The sequence below is a fragment of the Cataglyphis hispanica genome, chromosome 10, assembly GCF_021464435.1.
Source record: "Cataglyphis hispanica isolate Lineage 1 chromosome 10, ULB_Chis1_1.0, whole genome shotgun sequence".
Classification (NCBI taxonomy): Eukaryota; Metazoa; Arthropoda; class Insecta; order Hymenoptera; family Formicidae; genus Cataglyphis; species Cataglyphis hispanica.
In genome coordinates this window covers 3,057,734-3,079,429 of record NC_065963.1, presented here as the reverse complement: position 1 = coordinate 3,079,429, position 21,696 = coordinate 3,057,734, and the positions used below count along the sequence as shown (strand labels likewise).

The 21,696-nt window shown below is 31.1% G+C and overlaps 1 protein-coding gene and 1 long non-coding RNA gene across 5 annotated transcripts in view; one reads left to right on the top strand and one right to left on the bottom strand.

Annotated features, from left to right (window-relative positions):
• LOC126852612 (uncharacterized) overlaps nucleotides 1-21,696 on the top strand; it is a 268,456-nt gene that overhangs the window by 13,748 nt on the left and 233,012 nt on the right. Inside the window, exon 1 of one of the 4 annotated variants that reach the window (XR_007687850.1) lies at nucleotides 3,994-4,019. The exons of 2 other annotated variants lie outside the window; for them this stretch is intronic. This is a non-coding gene — a long non-coding RNA (uncharacterized LOC126852612). Of the gene's footprint in view, nucleotides 1-3,993; nucleotides 4,020-14,757; nucleotides 14,781-21,696 lie in introns of those variants that run through there. One more of the 4 variants, XR_007687849.1, reaches the window with a different exon arrangement.
• The window catches only part of LOC126852520 (cAMP-specific 3',5'-cyclic phosphodiesterase), a 337,802-nt gene that overhangs the window by 282,658 nt on the left and 33,448 nt on the right, over nucleotides 1-21,696 (bottom strand). The gene's annotated exons all lie outside the window — the stretch shown is intronic.

Below are 21,696 nucleotides of genomic sequence, written 5' to 3'. Positions count from 1 at the left end.
TGTAGAATTGTATCGTTATAAATGAATTTCTATCACATATTATTACGCGCGAATCTATCCGTGACATCCATGATTCGATGTTTAATCAAATTTTCAAGTGCAAACTTAAATATCGCGTCGAAAGCAACTTTTTTTTTAAAAACACACAAACACAGCAAATTAAATAGGTCGCCGATAATTGATATTCTTTATCATTGATAACATCAAAATCCAGTTTTCAGTGAGTACAAACGCTCGCAAACAAACTTCGCTGATTCTGTAATCATTCATCTATATCTATATGGAGTGCAGAGACTGGATGAGCAACCCCGAGATGTACCGACTTCGACAACCGGCACTTGTACTCTCTCGGGTTTTGCACGCATGTGGAAAAAAAGGGGAAAAAAAACTTCCAAAAGGGCAAAAATATCGGCACTGGAGGATATCGACTATACGATGTGTGACAAAACTTCCGCTGTCGCTCGCGGACACAGGGGTTAATACACGCTAAAGTGGTTTCGTGCTTCCGTCGAGACACGAAGTAAAAAACGCTCGCTGTACGTCGCGGATCGCAAATTCTCCACTTGCATTATCGCATATGTAATAAGGTACAAGGTGACCTGTCCGTCTCTCCAGCCTCATTTCCCGAAACGTCGTCCCATAATCGCGAGGGACGTGAAACGTCGCGAAGTACAGATATATCAAAAGTGATAAAAATGTCACAAATGAGGTGGATATCTCGATCGAATCGAACTTCATCGTCTCACTGTATAATGTCATTTATTTTTCATTCATCTAATTATCATCGAATCAACGTGGTACATTTTATCGAATTGCTAAAAATATGCAAACATATCTCGTTTGTCTTAATATAATATAAAAAAATGATAAAACACACACACATAAAATCACATTCTACTTATCGTATCGGAGATTCACAAGAAATTTATAAATATTTTTTTCTCTTTTTTTAGAAAGTATATAACTTATATCTATATATATATATATATGCCAATTTTTTCCTTATCGCGAAAAAAGATAAAACTTTATCTTCTTTCATGCCTTAATTTCGCTTGAAAATTAAACACTGTAATATTACTAATAGCTCGTATTATCTTTCTTAATCTGTCGAAAAATTTTACCTACTATTTGACAAATTTCTCAAATTTTCAATCAAAAGATAATGTGACTAAACCGTAATAAGGATCGTTGATTTTTTGCTTGCGATATCAATTTAATAATCTAACGTATTTTATATACATACAAACATATACACGCGTAATACAAAATCCGAGGAAGACCGAATAGTCCATTTATTGAGCGCAAACAATACGTGGTATGCATGCAGCTACCGTGCGCTACTTAATCGTTATGTGCTCTAAATCCGGTGCTTGTTTCCCATAATGATAAATACTGTAGTGAACGGATAGAGATACAGTACAGAAGCGATTTCCTCTTGTAGCTCAGGAACATTAACACAAGTTGGAACAAATAATTATGCCGACGAAGAATATCATGAGCTTATTATACATACACGATTCTGAAGCAGGAAACTTTTAAAAGAGCCGACAACAAAAATTAGTAGCACAATTTTTTCAGAAACACAACGGAAAAGAAGCTGTTGAAGTAATATAAAAACAAGGTAAACTATATAAAAGTTTAAATGTCGAACACAATTTGTGATAAAAATAAACCTGAATATTTCAACGAGTTAAATAAAATTCTTGAAAAATTGTTAAAAATTACGCTTTATTAAAAACCCAACACAAGAATATAATAATTAATATCAATGACACATTTAATATAGTTTAAGCTATCCGATAATTAATACTGAATATACAAAAGGAAATATCTTTCGCACGAAGGAACGGCGAGTTTCTCTGCTACCCTCTCACTGTCAAATGCAGACAAAGAATGAAGAGATTCAAGTATTTCAGTTCAAATATATATGATCTTTCAAGATCTCCATGTCTCTCGCAACGATTTTCTCTTCTTTACGATTATTATTCTCAATTCGACACGAGAGTTTGCGGAATCTACGTTATAGCCGGATTTAATAATACCTCATTTTTAAATGTTAAATTTAATTTAATTAAATGGAAACATTCGCAAAAATTTGATTAAAATTGCGGTCGTTGCGTTAATGTAGATTACATAATAGATATTAAAAATTAATTGTCGAAAGGCACGAATTCTTCGCGCTTGAAAATTGAACGATTAAGTTACAATATTGTATAGAAAATTTCCGAGATACAACTGAAATATTGTGACGACGAGATTAAATATTTAATACATCTATACTCGAACTCTTTCCACGCGCGTGCAGAGGCATGTCCGATCGATGCACGACATTCGCAGAAAGTAGTTCACAACACACAGGAATATTGAAATCCGAATGTGTCGTCTTGAATCACCTTGTAAATTTGCCGTTAATCCCCAAGTGCATCAAACACAAAATTCCAATTAAATGTCAAATTTATATAAATTTTGCAGGTTGTCACATTTGATGATTAATTTTTTTTTTTTGTATATTTTATGAGAGATGCGTGAACGCGTTAATTAAATATTAAATTTTCAACTTTCAATGCATAATTTCTTATGTCTGTAAAATCTGTTTTAAAATGTTGTATGTACGTGTGTGGTGCATCAATATTTAGATTAATTATGATAAACGAGGGAGAAACACAAAATGCACATCAATTATTTACAGAAGGATGATTGGAAACTCTGATTAACTTACATATAACATTTCAACAAACACATTAAAATGCAACAAAAAAATTGTAATACTCAATGATTATCCTCTTCATAAATTCCATTCCGACTAAATATCCCTGCTAACCATCTAATTTTAATGCATCCAAATAATTACTATGACTGAAATGACTACTGGCACAAAATAGAGCCTTGTATCATGATAATTAAAACATCACCCTTGGGTATGCGAGATATTTCATAAATATGACAAGGACAAAATTGTGTACAACAAACTTTTGAACAGGGTCATGCTCTTTTATTCTCTAAAGAAATAAAATTTCAATTTAACGCAGATTATTTGCTGTACCATTCCCCTGCGTTCTTGTAAATAAGTATAGCGCGCTCATCATTGATGTTTTCACAGTTCTTTCGGAGAAATGTCTATTCGCTTTGATACGTTGCAGAAATGTTTTATAAAAAAAAAAAAAAAAATGCCTTTTCTCTGTACGTGTGCAAGATGTATTCGAGAAAAATATCGCATTTCCTTTAGACTGCAATTTCAAAGGACGATGTTTGTTTTCACAAACTAGCAAAACTTCTGCGTCCTTACGTTGCTGAAAAAAAAAAAAATGAAGATCTTTCACGAGAAATGCTTTAATGGTACAAATATAATAGCTAATAAAATCTGATTCATCCATTCGCGCGTGCACATATCTATAATTCTAAATAAATTTTATTTAATAGAAATCTAATTTAAGAATTGATTATCAAAATTGTAATATTGAAATACAAATTGAAAAAAATAAGCTACTTTCGTTAAATCAACAAAATATTGTTATAATATTTTACATAAAAAGGAGTACGCGATGGAGAGAGAAATAGAAATCTAAGGTATTCTATGTATCTTTTTTACGTAAAAAAGTGAGGCTGACGCGTCGTGCATACACACATAAAAAAAACCTGACAAGAATTTATTTCGCGCGAACTAATTTCTTTGCCATAACGAAGGCAGCTAGAGGAAAAAAATAAAGAATGAAAATATTATTTTGCCTATAATTTAGTTCGAAGAAATCGATATTGCTGCATGAAAACTCGATAAAGAAATATATTTGCAAACTCATTTCGCTCTGAAATATTGAGACTATAATAACACGAATAATCTGAAAATATTCTGTATTACTTTTAAAAATAAAAATGGAATTTTATTCCTTCGGAAATCTCCAATTATATGAAACGTCAGATTACATTGTTAATCCATTCTAAAAATATGACATAAAATATTCAAGCCAGTGATAATGTATCGTTAGGTCTACTTTAAAAAAAAAAAAAAAATAAAAACGGCAGTTTATAAGTGAATTATATCCTCTTCGATAAAATTATAAAAGAAAGATTCTTGGCAATTCCTGCTTAAGCTGCTTTTAATGATGTAAACAAGTTTGCTACGTTAGTTCTGCCTATAGCTAAATATAATAAAAAGCGAATGTATATATAAGAGATACATACTAGAGACAAACAATTTTAAACGTTAACAAATTTTGTTGATGAACTGATCTCTCAACAAACGTTGCTGCATTGATATAATTTTTGTTGCTTGTATCTAGGGAAAAAAAAATCGAGGCTTCTAGTTTGACATCGCGCAATATTCTTGGCTATGAATGCGAAATTATTATTTATTTAGCAGTCACTTAAGGAAAAAGCATTCTGCATTATGTAGTTATCTTTGCTGGCAGAATACTATCCTAGTCTAACTCCATGCTAAAGTAGAAATGAAAAAAAAAAGATAGGAGACGATGTCTGTCTGTTTTATTAAACTTTAATTATCATCATATATTTTGATGCAATATTTTTTTCTTGCTCTTTCATTGAATAAATAACTGTTCCTCGCTATTGTAAGAATATTACTTTCCATAGGAGATAAAGTCGGCGTGACTTACTCTTTACAAAAGCACTAGGTCATATCACCATTAATAATTCATAAGCAGTTAGTAATTGTAAAAGAAGACGATAGGAGGTTTCGACAAGAGGCGCCAGCGCGACGAAGCAAGAAATTGTAACGAGCTGCAAAACGCATCGAGATATTAGCATTTTAAGTAATCGTGCGCCAAAAGTGTTCATTTCTACAAAACTATCACGACATAAAAATACAGCCTTAATGTCACTGAACGTATCAGTGAATTAACAAAATACGAATTATTAAATTTGCAGCAAAAAAAAAAAAAACCGCCGTATACATGAATTTAAATATTTGAATAATGACACTTAATCCCTTATGACGTTACACAATTTAACTCAAGCAAAATGTAACTACGCGCGTAGCAGTTTGACGTAACATAAGTAGTGTAGGCAAAAGCTTGTGCAAACAAGCAGCCTTAGGGTCAGGCATTTATAGCGTTATGTGTAACCACCTAACTTTCAGCCTTCGACGCGGCAACATCGTGCGCGATCACATTGTGTCAAACAATGAAAAAGAAATTATAAAAAAAATATTAAATATAAAAAATAGCATCCTTCCTTCGATTAATCTATCTTATTTCATTTTTCATTTCGCCCGACAACAGAAAATCATTGCAAAAGCAATTATCAACCTGTCTTTCTATTACCCGGGTTCTGTGTGCATAACGGAAACGAAGACTTTCAGAAGGGACGCAATTTCACTTCAAGGATTGCAATAACGTCGTTAAACCCTTTCCGTTCGCGCTCGACTGGATCGGAAAACGGCGACAACAACAAAATCGGAGGAGGTATGAAGACATGGAGACAAACGATGAAGGATCCCGATGTTGGTTGAGAAGAGCTGTCTTATTCACGTCGCAGATGAGTCTCAGGATGAACATATCCGAAGATGGGAATAGAATGGGGTGTAGTTTCCGCTCGGGTTATAAAATGTATCTAACGACTTCTCGATTCGCTGACAGATAATTAATTCCGATATGTCGCTCCAATCTCTGAATATCGAACGAAGCGAAAGAAGATAAAAAGGACTTTCTACTTGTGTAATGAAGCGTGATATCGATATATCGTAACGACGGAGCCGAAGTCACTTACGCATATATATGTATATTTTTTTAAATCTTTTTTTTAAATTAACTGTCGTAGCGGGATAAACGAAAAATTTCGCTCGGTATTTAATGTTGCAAGAACAACATCTCTATCAAAATATTACGTATGTAATACATATTCATTGTGCCAACAAGCTATAGATATATTTCAACGAGTGTTATTCCGCATACCAAGCATAAAAAGTGCAGATATTTTTTTATCATATAAAGTAAAATAGATTATTTAAATTTTATTAAAATAATTGTTTTTAAAAACTTTCAAAAAGTATATATTTATAATATTAAAATTACTTTAATTTGGATTTTATTCTATCAAATAACAAGTTTAAATTTATTATTTTTCCAGATATTTATTTCTAACATAAATATTTGTTATATTCTCAGATAAAATTAATTTCAGATTAGAGCAATCATTCGTCCTACGTTAATAAAGCAATTGCTTTACTCTGCAAATGTATACATAAGCTAATAGAGTAGTTTAATATTAAAGTGTTTTCCCCTCCGACTCTCTCTCTCTCTCTCTCTCTCTCTCTCTCTCTCTCTTTCTAAAATAAACTAAAAGTTTTCTTTCATTATATTTAGTATCATGTCCCGAAAATATCCGCGGAAATAAGAAAAGAAAGCTCTACTTTGAGCCGTAAGATCAGTATTTCATAATACAGACAACTGTACATTCATTTCCACGAACTCCGCTCGTGATAAGAAAACTTGATATGTGTTTTTTATTCCTATGGAATTAAAAATTAACCATTTAAATTAATCAAGAAACTACAGAGTGTCTACTCGAGTCCTGCAAAAAAATTCCCTGAAAATTTTCCTAATCTTCCAGGTATTTTTATTCAAAATTTCATATAAAGAATATTTTATATTACATTTTTTAATGCAATTTCTTAAAATAAGTTTTTTATCGCACACGTTTTTTAATAAACTTTTCATTCATACAAAGGAAACAGCTACTTAAGTTTCAAATGCTAGATTTATAAATGTACTGAAAATAAAACTGAATAGCTTTCGTTAAGATAAAATTTTTTAATTTACATAACATTTTTATTTTTTATCACTAAAGATTAAAATAAAGAATAAGTACTGCATATTTAATATTTTGTTAAGATTATATAAACAGTGATAGATATATATTTATAATATATTTTAAACACATAACTCACAACATGACTTATTAGTGAATTGTCGATTGCTTACAATAAATATAATAAGAACAAAATTATGAAAAAAAAAAAATTTTTTTTAAATTCCCAATAAAATTCCACGAGAATTCTCTGATTTTTCCAGATATAAAAAAAATTCCCTGAAGATTCCAAGTTTTTCATCTTTCTCTAAGAAGTAGATATCTTATATTATCTATAATAAAATGTCAAAAGACGGTGAACAAAATATCTAATTAAATTTATGAACAAATTTCGATTATTGATTAAAAAATACGCAAATCGAAGAGATGAAGCGAGATCGATCGCTTACCTTCGGCAATGCGTGGGCGCGACGGGCCAGCTTCTTCTCGTCCTCAGGATTATAGCGGGCGGTCTCGCGTGGCCGACCACCGGCGCCGAGGTGCGTCCTTGATTTCTCTTCCCCCAGAGATGACCGCCAACGGGTGCGTTACCGTATCCCGGTATCCCGGGATGCGGCCCGCTCTCGCTGCAAGCGCGTCGCGAGAACATCTCGCGCTTCCTCTCGTCGCACTTCATCATCATACCATGAATTCACCCGCGCTCACTCGATCGTTGATCGAGCTGTGGACCGGAAAAAGACTCGCCGTTCGAGTAAGCGAAATATATACCCTGGCTGGCTGGCTGGCACTCTTCTCCGCGAACGTTAACGAGCTCTTTTTGCCGCTGCACTGACCGACAAAAATTTCTCCCTTTTTTGACAGTTAATTTCATGCATGCGTAACACTATTATCTTCTTGAACAAACTTTGACGAAACGTCATTATTGTGTCATCGCGTAAAATCAGTTAATATATCGATAGTGTTATAAATAAATAAATAAATTGTCTCTCGCAAATCGATCAACGTACAAAGTAGATAACTAGTTCATCATTTTTTGCGATATCACATTCACGATAAAACTAGTCTGAAATCACAATCAGGAAAGAGTTTTTCCACTCTATTTTTTATGTCTGAAACTTCTCGGCACAAGTACGGAGGCGATGATAGAAGTTCGTTCTGAATGTGCGGTTATGAAATGATAAAAAGTACAGTCAAGTATATTTCTATGTTAAATATCCATAGGACATTGGTCGCTTGCTTCAAGAAATTTTATTCCGTTAGTGGTCGAAAATTTAAATTCAAAACATTGATATCGGAGAAAATCGTATATTTTAATGTCGAATTAAATTTCAATCGTTGAAGTTATCTTAAGTGTAGGAAGTATCAGTATCTCGTAAACGATAATAAATTTAGTAGGTAGTACTTGAAAATATTACGAGATTATTAATCGCAGATCCCTCTCTCTGTCTCTCTTTCCTCGCGTCGCTGAAATAATGTCATTTATGTCGTGTGTCTGCTTTCTATCGTTCCTAACGATCAACGGTAGCATCACTTAATATTTGCATTTAGTTAGCATAATTGGCATCGTGCGGTTCTGCAGCGATGATCTTGTCCTGGATGCTCGTAATTTCTGGAATCGTGCAATCGGAACTCTCGTGAATATCACGCAAACATTTCCAGTAAAATGCAACCTAGCGCGAAATAAAGAAAAAAAAAAAAAATTCAACGATTGTCGCGTTGTGGAACCAGTATTTTCATAAATTATAAACATTTGACAAATTTCAATAATTAAATTTAATAAATTTCCAAACATTGTAATTACATTTTTTTTAATTAATACGCACATATCCCTTATAATATAAATAAATTAATTTCGTATATATATAAATATTTCTGTGTAACACATTTCTCATACTCTTTCGCATTCCTGCTTCTGCGATATATGCGTATCTAAAAAAAAAGAGAAAGAAGCGAATTTTTTTCGCAAAAGAAATATAATTTATACTAAATATATTCCCACGCGAGATAACACGGTAACGCGATGCCTCGCAACAGGAAAGCATGAAGGAACGCACAGTGTAGGCAAACTAATGTAGTTTCTAACATCGCGAAGCTTTTTGTAGGGAGCATTTTACGCTTTAGGTATGTGGCACGGTCGGGGCACGACTAAAAAAAGCCCAGTACATTTGCCTCGCACGACGGTAATGGCATTAGTCAAGATGAGGCTATAGAAAGTACGATCTGCTCTGCAGGAACGTTCTTCTTCTCGTTCCAGTATCGTTATATCGCGAGCTCGATAAAAGCTATCAATACAGACATAGTTCTCGTAACTCGATCTTGAGCGTTCCTCGATCACTTTCATGTGATAAATAAATTTGATACACGATATTAATATCACGTCTTTTTGCCTGACGACAATTTTATTTAGCATAAAATAAATGGTTATCCGATTCTCAGTTCTATCCGGATTTTAAATTCATGAAATATCAGACGATAATTATACGTTCATTCATTTAATGATTTAAAGAAATTCCGAGAAATTTGAATTCGACGGAAAAAAAAATCCTAGTATTTCTCGCAGAAAATTAATTTCCGATATGTCGTTGCATTCACAAAAAAGCCGAATGAAAAAATAATTAATTGCATCTTCAAGATTAAATTATAGTTGTATTACTTTAGGTATGATTAAAGCGCCGGTGAAATTTTTTTTCCTCCAAATGAAAACTCTCGCGCGCGAAATAAAACGTGTACATACAATTATCGTTCAACATCTTCGACCATAACCCTGTCCAAATGTTTCACAATTTAATTCATTCTTTTTAGATTAAAAATAACAACGCTACCCCGATTCTGATGTTTGAACGTACGAAGAGACGCGATAAGGACGAAAGTAAAGGTAATCTAGGGGACAGTTTCTCCTTATGGGACATTCTCGCGCTAGGTGTTATTCAGGATCACACGCGATCTTGCGTAAACTAAACCGTACGGATGCTGCAAAAAAGATCTCGGGACGGTCGTAAAAGACTGCCGTGGGAGAAAATATCTTTCGCCTCATAAACCTAGCTGCTTTTATGAGAACCACCGGTTAGGTAGGAGATTATGTCGCGGCTTTTATTACGAACGCCTCGCGGTTTATTATACATTAAAAAATAGTCTTAATTCCGGCGTAAGCCGCGATCTAGTTAGCCGTTTCTCGTTAATTATATCGGTAAACAAAGCTCTCTTGCTCTACAGTAGAACCTGTAACACACTTCCGTCTGACAATCAGCTGGTGAGACCAAATTGAGCAGACAAAGCACTGGATATGGCAAATATATATCGCAAAGCAGCGAGAGAATTTCACCGATATAGCTTTTGCGTGAATATCGCGGGAATATCCGGATTATTAGAAGCAACGTGTTCGCACAACCTTTGTGTAAATCAAAGCTTGTACTATCGTTTGATAGTGTTACATTTGATATTCGTATTACCGCCCATAGAATTCAACATTCAATATATTTAATTTGTAAACATGGGAAATTCGTTCGTACAGCATACACGGTGTGTAAAAATGACATTATTATTCATCAGCAAATACGTACTAAAAAATTATTGTAGCTTAAACTTAGCTTCAGTTTAATTTTTATACTCAAATATAAAAAAAAAAAATCTGAAAAAATCACACATCGTGGAGGATTAAGATATAAAAAATCTAATATATATTTTTTTATTTTTAGTTGATACACACACGTGCACATCACAATAAATATATTTGATATAGTAAACATAAGTTAGTATTTAATAATTTCTTTACATTCTACAAATTTTTAACTAACATGAGTATCAACTAATGTCAACAAAGAATATCGCAAAAGATATAAAAAAAAGCACAATAAAAAAATTCTATCGAATTCTGACTGATATAGGCACTAATTTTATCAAAAGGGAGAACTTCTCACAAGAGAAGATTAATATCGACAGATCTTGAAAGGTAATGAAAACACGATATAAAATGCATGATCGATCGAAATAATTCCCAGACATTCTTCCTCCCCCGTTTAAAGTAATTGAAAGGATTCTTAAAAATATTTTTTTTCTCCAAAGTTGTTCGCGCATATTATTATACGCAAAAATGAAGGTTATTAGTACTCGTTCTCTCGCGCTCCCTTTTCTTCAAACAACAAGATTCATTCGAAAACATCCGCGCGTACAAGAAATATCCCCTAGACTTTAATTAAGGTAATAATTTATTGCGAGGGAAAAAGCAAAGTTGATGGTGAAACGACACTGGAAACATCGACGATTGTAGCGCTTCAAATAAATGCAAATTCGCATTTTGATATAGTATAAATTAAACTAAATATTAAAATTTTTAAAAAATTCCAATTAAATTAAAATATCATACAAGAATTTAAACACAATAATATATATATATATATATATATATATATATATATATATATATTATCAATTAAAAACATTATTATATATATTTCCGGAAAAAATATTATATTAAAAAATATTATAATTATATAATTATAATATACATATAATTATCTCACCAATTAAAAGTGTGATAAAGCCCGAATATTCTGATAGCAACAAGTAGCAGCGACAGAGACAAGACATCTCGAGAAAAATTCTAATTTTACATCCGATGAATTTAAATCGTTTAAAAGAGACATTGCATAATTTAGAACATGGGCACTGCGTTTCATTACATAACAAAGAAAAATAATGGTACAAAAGAGAAGTGTCTGAAGAAATAAAGAGAAGCTAAAGATTTCGTAACTTCATTAAAACTCCGCGAGATTATCATTCGTTATAACTTTAACGCAGAGAAATAAAATATACGGTTTGCGTATCAGAGGCAGCATCGTATTTCCACAATTTTCTAGAATAAAATATAAAGTAATAGAAAAAAAAAAATATATATATATACATATATATATATATATATATATATATATATATATATATATATATATTTCTATGAAATCGCTACACTCGCAAGTAAAAATGTAAAACATCTCCTTTCTATGCCAGCAAAATTTATTATCCACCAGCCCCAGTGTGACATTATTAATAATTTAATATTTTAAAATATTATCTCTCCACACGTAATGTATTTCCATGCTTTTAGGATTAGTCTTCTGATACGTAATATTATTAAATCACAGAGCTGAGAATGCGAGAATTAATTATAAACTGTGTAATCCACTTTCGTTAATCGCTATGCGTGTCACGACGAAGACCAACAAACCCCAAATTGTTTAGTACATCGATTTGCTCTCTACCAGCCCTAATTTGAGGGTCGCTACCGTCAATATCGTGGCAACGACCCAGGCGAGTTTATTGGAAGAGTGACGTGCGAAAAGGCGATAGTCTTCTTTACTCCCTTTCTCCTCACCAGATGTTCAAACATTTATTATACTACGAAATACGACGTGCGTGAATACGACTGGAAAAATAAAAAATACAAGGATACAGTACTGTGTGAAAAATAGGATGATCCTATGTGCGATGTTACTGAATAAATTTATACTCACGACACACCTACATCCTATACAAAATCCCATCGATTTGAAAAAGTTGCATTCAGTTTTTTAAATTTTTTATTGCTTATGCACGTCGTCAACATGTCATAAAACATGTCGTAAAACATAAAACTTTTTTCCTATTGAAATAAAAATATAAATGAGACATCAAAAATAATAAAATATTAAAACTTAAGCGCAAACACATATATTTACTTTAATATTTTATTTGGCAAAAACGCGCGATTGAAAAAAAGGAAAAAAGAGGAACACATATACGCACAAAATAAACAATAATGTATGTCCATTTAAATAAAATTGTAATATATTTGTAATAAAGTTTCATTAAATCAAAAAATAACAATAATGATAATAAAAGCAATAGAATCTAGCACATTTTTCGCGATATTAATCACTTTGCCTTTATTATCCCAAAAGATCGCGTCGCGTCAGACTAACTCAAATCGATAATAGTCTGCACATATGAGTATTGTTCGATATATAGTGTGAGCTTGATTAAAGAAGCATTTTATGCAATTATCAAAAAATGAGATTTTCAATATATCGTACTTAAAGGAACAGACGACAAAAAAAAAGAAAAAATTGTGGTTACAATCGCATTATTTAAAAAAAAATTTTCTCACTTAAAAATAATTCTTATTTCTCTCAACACACTCTTCCTTTTTTATTAATTTAACTTTTCTTTCTACAACAGTTTCAAATATGTTCTAAAAAAAATAAGAAATGTTCTTAAGATGTTATTATAATAAACTGTGTTTGGAAGAAAAAATTTTTCACAAACATCAAGTACGATTCTAAAATAATCACAAAGAAAGTTTACTCGAAAAACTTGGAATACACTTCGTTTTCAACGGCGATTCTATAATTCATACACAACATTGTGTCAACATTCGCGTGAAAAAAGAAACTCTATGAAAAAAGATTTTGCCTCATCTTCATACACACTCGCTAGGAACAGAAAATAAATCAAATAATTGAAAGACGATCGAAACTCTCTCCCTTTAGAAAACGCAGAAACTCGTGTGTGAACAGCGAAAACGAAAAAGAAAGTTTTCCCATCGTGTATCGATTCTTAGGTGCTCTCCTTAGTCAGAATGTCACCTATGCCTACGCGATCTTCCAAGTCAATCTTCGACCTAATTCCCCTCGATCAGATCCAATATCATTCTCCAGCTCGTTGCAATGAGCTGAGCCCAATCATCGTCTAATCGGTCGACAGTTCATTTCAGAGTCGGCAATAGTTAGGTCGCGCGGCACAACCAGATAACGGATATCCTACGGACGCTGAAAAATCAAGATGACGAGATGGCGTATTTCTGGAAATTACTAGCTCCTTAAAAAAGGAGCAATCTATTAAAAAAAAAAAAAGAATAAGATAAAAATATCTTTTGCATGAAGTATTTCGTGAACATGAAAAAAACCTTCGTCTGTGACGGACACAAAACTCGAAAATATTTTCTCGTGATAAAAATAAGTAAAAAATATCTCGTTAAATTTTTTCCCTAAACCAGCTTGTGTAACTTGTTTCTTATAATAGCTATCAACCTCCTCTTCAAAACGAGAACATTTATTTCAAATGGCGTATAATAAAGAAAGCCGAGAAAAAGGATTTCTATGGCTTTCTAATTAATCAAATAATACGATACACAGAATCATATCGCTTGCTTCAACAACTGACGCATAGACAATTACGAGATATTTTAATTGAAGATCGTTTTAATTGCCAATGGCGGAAGAATCGATTGCAAGAATTTAAATACAATTTAAATGATTTAAATAAAATAAAATATAAAACAGTTGACGAATTCTCGCAACATATATCACTATTTCGATATTTCGTACAAAAGATTCACGATGTGTCATTACAGAATCCTGCCTCACAAAGCCTGCCTTTTGTTGCAATTGATTCTAAATTATTTCGTTTAATTACAAAAATAAAATTCGCACTGAATTCGCGATTTGGAAAATTCGTGGTGTGTCAAGAATTTTTTAGAAATTAATAGAAATAACGAGTAATAAATATAAATTTCTACGATTACATATCACTAATTGTAAGCAATATATAATAATATGATGGATTTCTATTGACATTTACTATGAGAAACTTTATGATTTATTTGAACATTGTTCGTCACAGAGACAACATCGATCTCCGGTGTGACTCCAAAATAGAAATTCATCCATAATCTAACTCTCCGTATGGCAAAAGTGCTCGCTGAAGCTTGCAAGAGTCCATCAAAGTTTCGCCTGTGATATACTCGACGGTGCAATTGCGATAATTTACATATATACATATAAACGAATATCGCGAACCCGGCGGATTGATGATGAAAACAGAGAATTGCAATTTCAAATCAGTTGTCAAACACCGTTATGACATGAATGATTTAAACCATTTGTATAACGCTTTGATAGCTTATATTTACAGATCCACCGTTGTCTGACATTCGACAGTTAATTCGCGATGGCATTTACTGTTCGAAAAAAAAAAAAAAAAAATACGTCTCCAAAAAAAAAAAACGTTAATCATTAGGATTGATTGAACTATAGTTACTTATTCCAAAACAATGCTACCGAGTCCGATACGAGCTCTTTACAAGCCTGCGACAAGATGCATACCAATGAGTCGCAACAAAAGCGAAATGCCGCATCGTTCGAACCTATGCTGAGTGCAACTTGAGAGCAGCATGTATTGTAACTGGCGCGTTAAGGTCGAACGTATTCAATGGAGTTACGATAAAGTTCGTACACGGTACGCGTGAATGAAGCGCTTAATGACAATTGCCATTCGTGACTGCAGTATTTTGTTAGAAAATCGTATGATATTATAGAGCAGAAAGCTATACAAGAAACGAGATATTATATACGTGATAAGTGGTGCGATTATTATTGTGACTGTTTAAGGATGTATATGTGTCATCACGTCAAAACATTGACAAAAGCATGAAAATTTCGTAGATTGTTCTGCTATTTCTTCTAAATATCTGTGCAAAAACCTAAGCACAATTCTCTTAACGGTCTCGAAATTATTTAAATTTAAAATTAATATTGATTCTTATGAAAAATCGCGTATTGTAGCAATTATTGATGAATTTGACAAGGAAAAAATATTTCCAACGAAACAAAAATTTTCACATACATTAAGGAAACTCTAATAAATATTTGCACAAAACTTGATTTAGATCCACTCGTTTGTAAGTTATTTATTAAAAATTGTAGAAAAATATTCTGTCATGAAACGGAATATTCTTCTTATTTAAAATGATAGCTTCGCGTTGTCAGTATTTGAAATTATAATATGATGAATATTTGTTTAAAAAATTCTTTAAAAATCTTTCCTATAAAAAATTGTTTAATTCTCTCTTCCATCAAAATAAAACTCTGATTTTCATATGTAATTTTATACTGAATTATGTAATATAATTAATAATAAATATTATATAATGAATTTATCTGTCGTAAAATTTTTCTTATAAAATAATTATAAATTTTCATCTGTGTCATTTTCTCTCTCATAATCTTACAATATATTTTTTATAATCTTTTTTTAATTATAAAAATTGTTTTTCCACTCTATCTCATTTTTCTATAATATTTTTTCCTTCAAATTTTTTTTTCTGTCACTTTTATATCAAAATCTCGATATTTTATCAGCGAAAATCCATAATTAAATTTATTCAAGTAGACTAGGTCTAACCATTGTCAGGCTTCGCTTGCTACAAGTCGCTTGGATCTTTCGTACATGGGATATATGTAACGGGAATCGTAACAGCGCTGAATCGCTGATGACGCGACTTTTCTCTCGGGACCGAATCAATTTTGGAACAAAGTAACGCCGTTATTCGACGTGCTTTCCACCGTCTGGGAAAAAAAGCCGCTACATAAATCGATAGAAGACACAATATCTCATTACACCGCAGATTCATGATATTTTCTGTCTCGTGTCATCGAATTAGCATTTCAATGGAAGTCTATAGCTACTAACACCTAAAGCTCACACGTAATTAAGGCCGCGCCTTGGTTAAACGTGCTTTCCTGTTATAATTCGCTTATATAATACCAGATTAGTTATGTGACTGTATGATGCACTTATTTGAAATTGCATAAAAGCATTCGTTAAAATTAATATTGCCAATGTTCATAATAAAAGTTTAAGTTACTTGTTTTTTACAACATTTAATCTCATATATTTAAAAACAAAGATTCTTGGATTTCACTAAAGATTATAATTAATATTCTCTTAAAGAGTAAATAATTCAGAAGTTATGCAAGAAAAAATAAATAAACTAATAAAATATATAGAATTGTTTATTTCGTTCTAGATCATGTCTATTGTATTTTGTATTTCATTTCAAATTTCAATAAAACACACAAGCATATAAATTGTATAGACTGTCACATATTTAAATTGCTCGTATTCTTTTCTATAAGAAACATACGCGAAAATCATATTTCCATCCTATCTTACATCTCCATTTCTAATTATGCTATAGAAATCTGACTTGATCATTTTCAAATGCTTAAGAAAAATCTGAAACTTTTCAATCACTCATTTCGATATTATCATCTTGAAACTGATGTTCGTCCGCAAAAAAGTGACATTTCCCTCGGAAAATCAAACAACTGAACTGAAATGATATCATTTCCAATTTCCTTAAAAAAAAAAAGGCTAATAGTTCATCGCAAGTCGTGCCTTCTTTTCATTTACCCGTGAACAGTAAAAAGATCAAGAAAAGAAAATGTGTCTTCACATAAATTGCTAAATAATAATGCAAGATACACACTGATCCACAATGATGGCGAAAAAATGATGGAGAATCAGTCTTGATTATACATACTGTAATCTGCTTAAATATTTATATAACTAATTAACTATTTAAAATGTAATTTTATCATTTACAATCGTTGTGCAATTTATGAAATACCAATTTTTGTTGACAAGCGATATAAATAATTATGATTAGTATTTAATTCAATAATGATTATTGACATGAATAGAATTATTTATAGTATTAAATATACGTGTATCTAGCATGACTACTCAACTATTTGATACGTGATTTTGATATTATCAATTATTAAATTATTCGAGCACGATATAATTTATATATTATATCATATTAAATATATTATATTTTTATTAAAGCATATGTAAAGTTATTCTAAATAATTAATTAGAAAATAAAATAATACTTAGTAAAAAAGAAATAATATATGCTTGGCAATATTATTTAGATTTTCAAATCGTATTTTAAAATTTTTATTTGTATATATAAAAAAAATATCGTGCTTTCTCAATATTAGATTTTACAGATATTTATATTTTAAAGATACAGATTAAATATGTATTTAAATATATATTAAAATTTTTTTAAATATGTTCAAAAATAGTTCAATAGTGAATAGTGAATAGAATTTTTAAATATATTTTAGAAATAGTTGGAAATGTTTTAATTGTAAGGAAGCAGACGAGAAAATCTACTAAGATAGAAGAATATTTTATAGCAATGAAAAAAAGGAAAACAAAATAGTCTTAATTTTATCATTTAACATCAATCAAAAAAGATGATTGTTTATGAGATCAGTATTTCCATAATTCAGATCAAGATCAATTTATTAGTCTTATATTCGCTTGCCATGATACATTACTATTCATACCATGTATTCTGAGTAAACAACCCGCACACAAGTTAAATTCCGTCTCTTCGGCAAGCAGCACATATGTATACACAAAGCTTAAAAGCCTCATTTAATGTACCAAGTATCTAAGCAAGACGCATCATTGAACGTACACGTATTAGATTCTAGACATATTTAGACGCGACGACAGAGCTTCGATTAGCCACAACGCACAAAAAAGTTTTACGTATAAAATATAAATATTTTTACCCGACATATTTATCCGCTACAGCAGATATATATGTACAATATTTCAAACTATTTCTGTAAACAGTAAACAAAATACGGTGATATAACACGCCGTGGCGCCAAATTATCTGACATTATATCGACAGACGAACACACAATGTTATTGTTTTATGGTAGAATGAATCCTATAAATTGCACTGCTGTTGCTTTTTCGAATGCCAATTGTGATAATTGTTTTTGCAATCATGGCGGAATGAAATAATGACTGAAAGCATCATTGTCGCGAGCTAAAATCACACATATTTTTTATTATACACAAACTACGTTACGTCTATTTTCAGCTTTTGAAAATAAACGATTGAATAAAGATCTAAAGATATCACGTAACGTAAACGTTTATAATGTATACATGTAAATTAGTTGATTGTAATGTGTAGAGATGTTTCCAGCGAGAGTTAAGAGAAATATTAAGCATTATATAGTCCGCAATTAACTGATTTAAGTGGCATAGCGACATGTATACTGTACTGCGTTAGGTATGTAATTGTCTAAAAACAGATTGAATTTCTCAAGAGAAGAGCCACGTGCTTGAATCTCTGCATGTGCGTTAAACGGGCTTTAATTACTGCAAATGTACAGAAAATTATGTTAAGAAAATTATATGCAATAATAACAGCTTGAGTGCCTCTCATCTGCGTGGAATCGCGATTATCAAATGGGAATAACTACAAAAACACTAATTTCTGAAATAGTAAACATATAAAATAAAGGAAAATAAAATTTTGTTGATGACTTTCAAATATTTTAATTTTATTTTGTAATAAAAAAGAATTCGCCATTTTATAATTTCTGTCAAAAATTTACTGATTAAAATTATAAAAACAATAAAATTGTAAAATTAAATTAAATTTCACAAATATAAATTTTAGAAATTTCACAAATTTCAAAAATTCGTGATTTTATAATTTCTGTGTCGTAAACTTAGTAATTGAAATCATAAAGATAATAAAATTATGAAATAAAATTAAATTTCACAAATATAAGTTTTAGAAATTTTATGTTTCAGAAATTTCATAAATATAGTTTTAAATAAGTTTTAAAAATTTTCGTAAAAGCTTTACTTCAAAATGATCTTTTCTCTTTACGGTACATTTGTGCATTCTAGAGATTCTCGAAATTCTTTGCAAAATTCATGGAGCGTAGAGATTTAAAATCTAGAAAAGACACTGTTTCTGTAAGAGAGAATGTGTGAAGACTTCATATGAAAGAAAGAGATTTTAAATGGGATACGCAAAACTATGTTCAATCTCATAGCAATTGTGTGCGTGCAAAAAGTAACTGAAAAGGTAAAACAATGTAGATTCACGCAGAACAGGAAGCAATTAACGCGAACAATCGATGCCAGAAAAAGAAATCAAATTGTTTCACTCAACTACCCGATGATGAAAACTCTTTATATTAATGAAAAACTTCCTTTTCAATTTATCTCGATAAAAATGTTCCGACTTGATTAATATGATCAATATACTATGTAATATGTGCGATTCTTCCGTAAAATAATGATTCTTTAAACGTTTTGTAATGCATGAAAAAATTACTCTCTCGAAAAATTCAAATTTAATATTATAAAATACATTTCATTTAAAAACATGAACGTACTATTCCAATCATTATTTTTATAGACATCAATGTTCTGTCTTTACTCAGAATTAATTAATATGTCAAATCGTAGGTGTGTTTTCCCTCCTACGTACTATAAAATATGCGTGTAAGTAAAAAATACACCCAAGAATTTATCCAATATTATCAACTTTTATAAACTTTATAGAATTATATAAAAATTGAAGACTTATTTCCAATGAAATGCACGATGTGATAATATAATTTTATAATTTATTTTGATACTGTCTAAAAACTGCTGAATTATGCTTCGCTTCATTCCTCTTTATCCATAAACCATGTTTACGAGAGTGAGCTGATTTATTTTAAAATACAAACGTATTGTCGATTAAATTTATAAGCATTTGTGTTAAAATAAAAATTATACACATGTGGAGTCGGCGAAAACATAAAACTAAAATATTCCAAGGCTTCAATAATGCATGTCAATGTTACGCAAATTCCTTGAACATAATGTCACGTATTTCCACGCCTTGTTAAACTGTAATAATGCCACATGACAATCGTCACGCGATGTTTTTACGTTGTCGGATACGTAATTCATTGCGCAATTTTTATACGTTCTGTTCTGATTCGAAAATCTTTTCGTTTCGTCACGCTTGTTCGCACTATTTCATTCTTGAATATGTACTTTGGGAAGCGCAAAGGGTATACTTAAGTAAATTGCTGTGAGCAATGTCGGACAACGGAGCAATCTCGTTAGAACATAATAAATTCTCAAGTTAGATCTTGACCGTCGCAACTAAATTTCGCAAACATGCGAAAAAATAGTTTAATAAAATAAAAATCTCGGTGCTTTTATCGCGGATATATCATAAATATTTAATTCGTTAATTTACTTCTAGCTTTAAAAAATAATAGTATATAGTACATGTAGTATAACTAAAGTACACGTGTGTGGATAAGTTAATACACACGGATTTTATTTATAAAAGTAAAAAAAATTATATATGTATATATAGAAATTTTACTAGAAAAAGTAATACAATGTAAAAAAAAAAAAAAAAACACATTATACTGTCAAAAGCGTCAAAGATTTTCGAGAAAATTATTTTGAAAGAAATGTAAGATAAAAGATGATAATTTGCTTATTGATTTATTCTTGAAGACTTTGAAGTACAACAAAATGTTGTCTTTGTATGTTGTCTTGTTTGTTTTCATATTTCTATATTTTTCTAACGTTCAAAGAAGCACGATAAAATAATTGATTTACGTCACGCCGTCGTCATCCGTACTTTCGAAGATTCGAGGCATGCGATGAAACAGCACGTGTCAGGACAAAACCTCCGCAGAAAGGAATTATTACATCTTTTTTAAAATAACGTAATTAACGCCGCGAGAACTCGACGGTTTATCATCACGTGATACGTCACTAATGATATTTTTTATGAATAAATTCGTAAAGGAAACGTATATTCCCTTACAAAAAAAAAAAAGAGATGACTAGAAAATCAATGAACTATCTTTACTGCCGTGTAATAATGCAAGCTGCGCTTATCTCATGACTGGGTGAATGTGCCCGTTTTATCACGACGAAAGTTGAAGCGAAACAAAAGCTCGATATTTCCTTTGCGCGTCGAGACAGGAAGATCAAAAACGAAACACCTACACACATATCTTGAAGAAAGGCGTAATTATATGTTGCACACGATGAGAGTAGAATTTATTAATAAAAATATCTCGCCTGTTATCAAATTTGCCCTTTAAAAAAATATATCAAAAATCACAAATCTCATGCAAAATCACAATGTAAAATAAAACAATATAAAATCACAATATCTCATGCGAAAAAAATTGTTCTCTTTTACAATTTTATGATGTATGCTTTATATACAACAAATTTCGACACATATTTGAATAGAATTCTCAT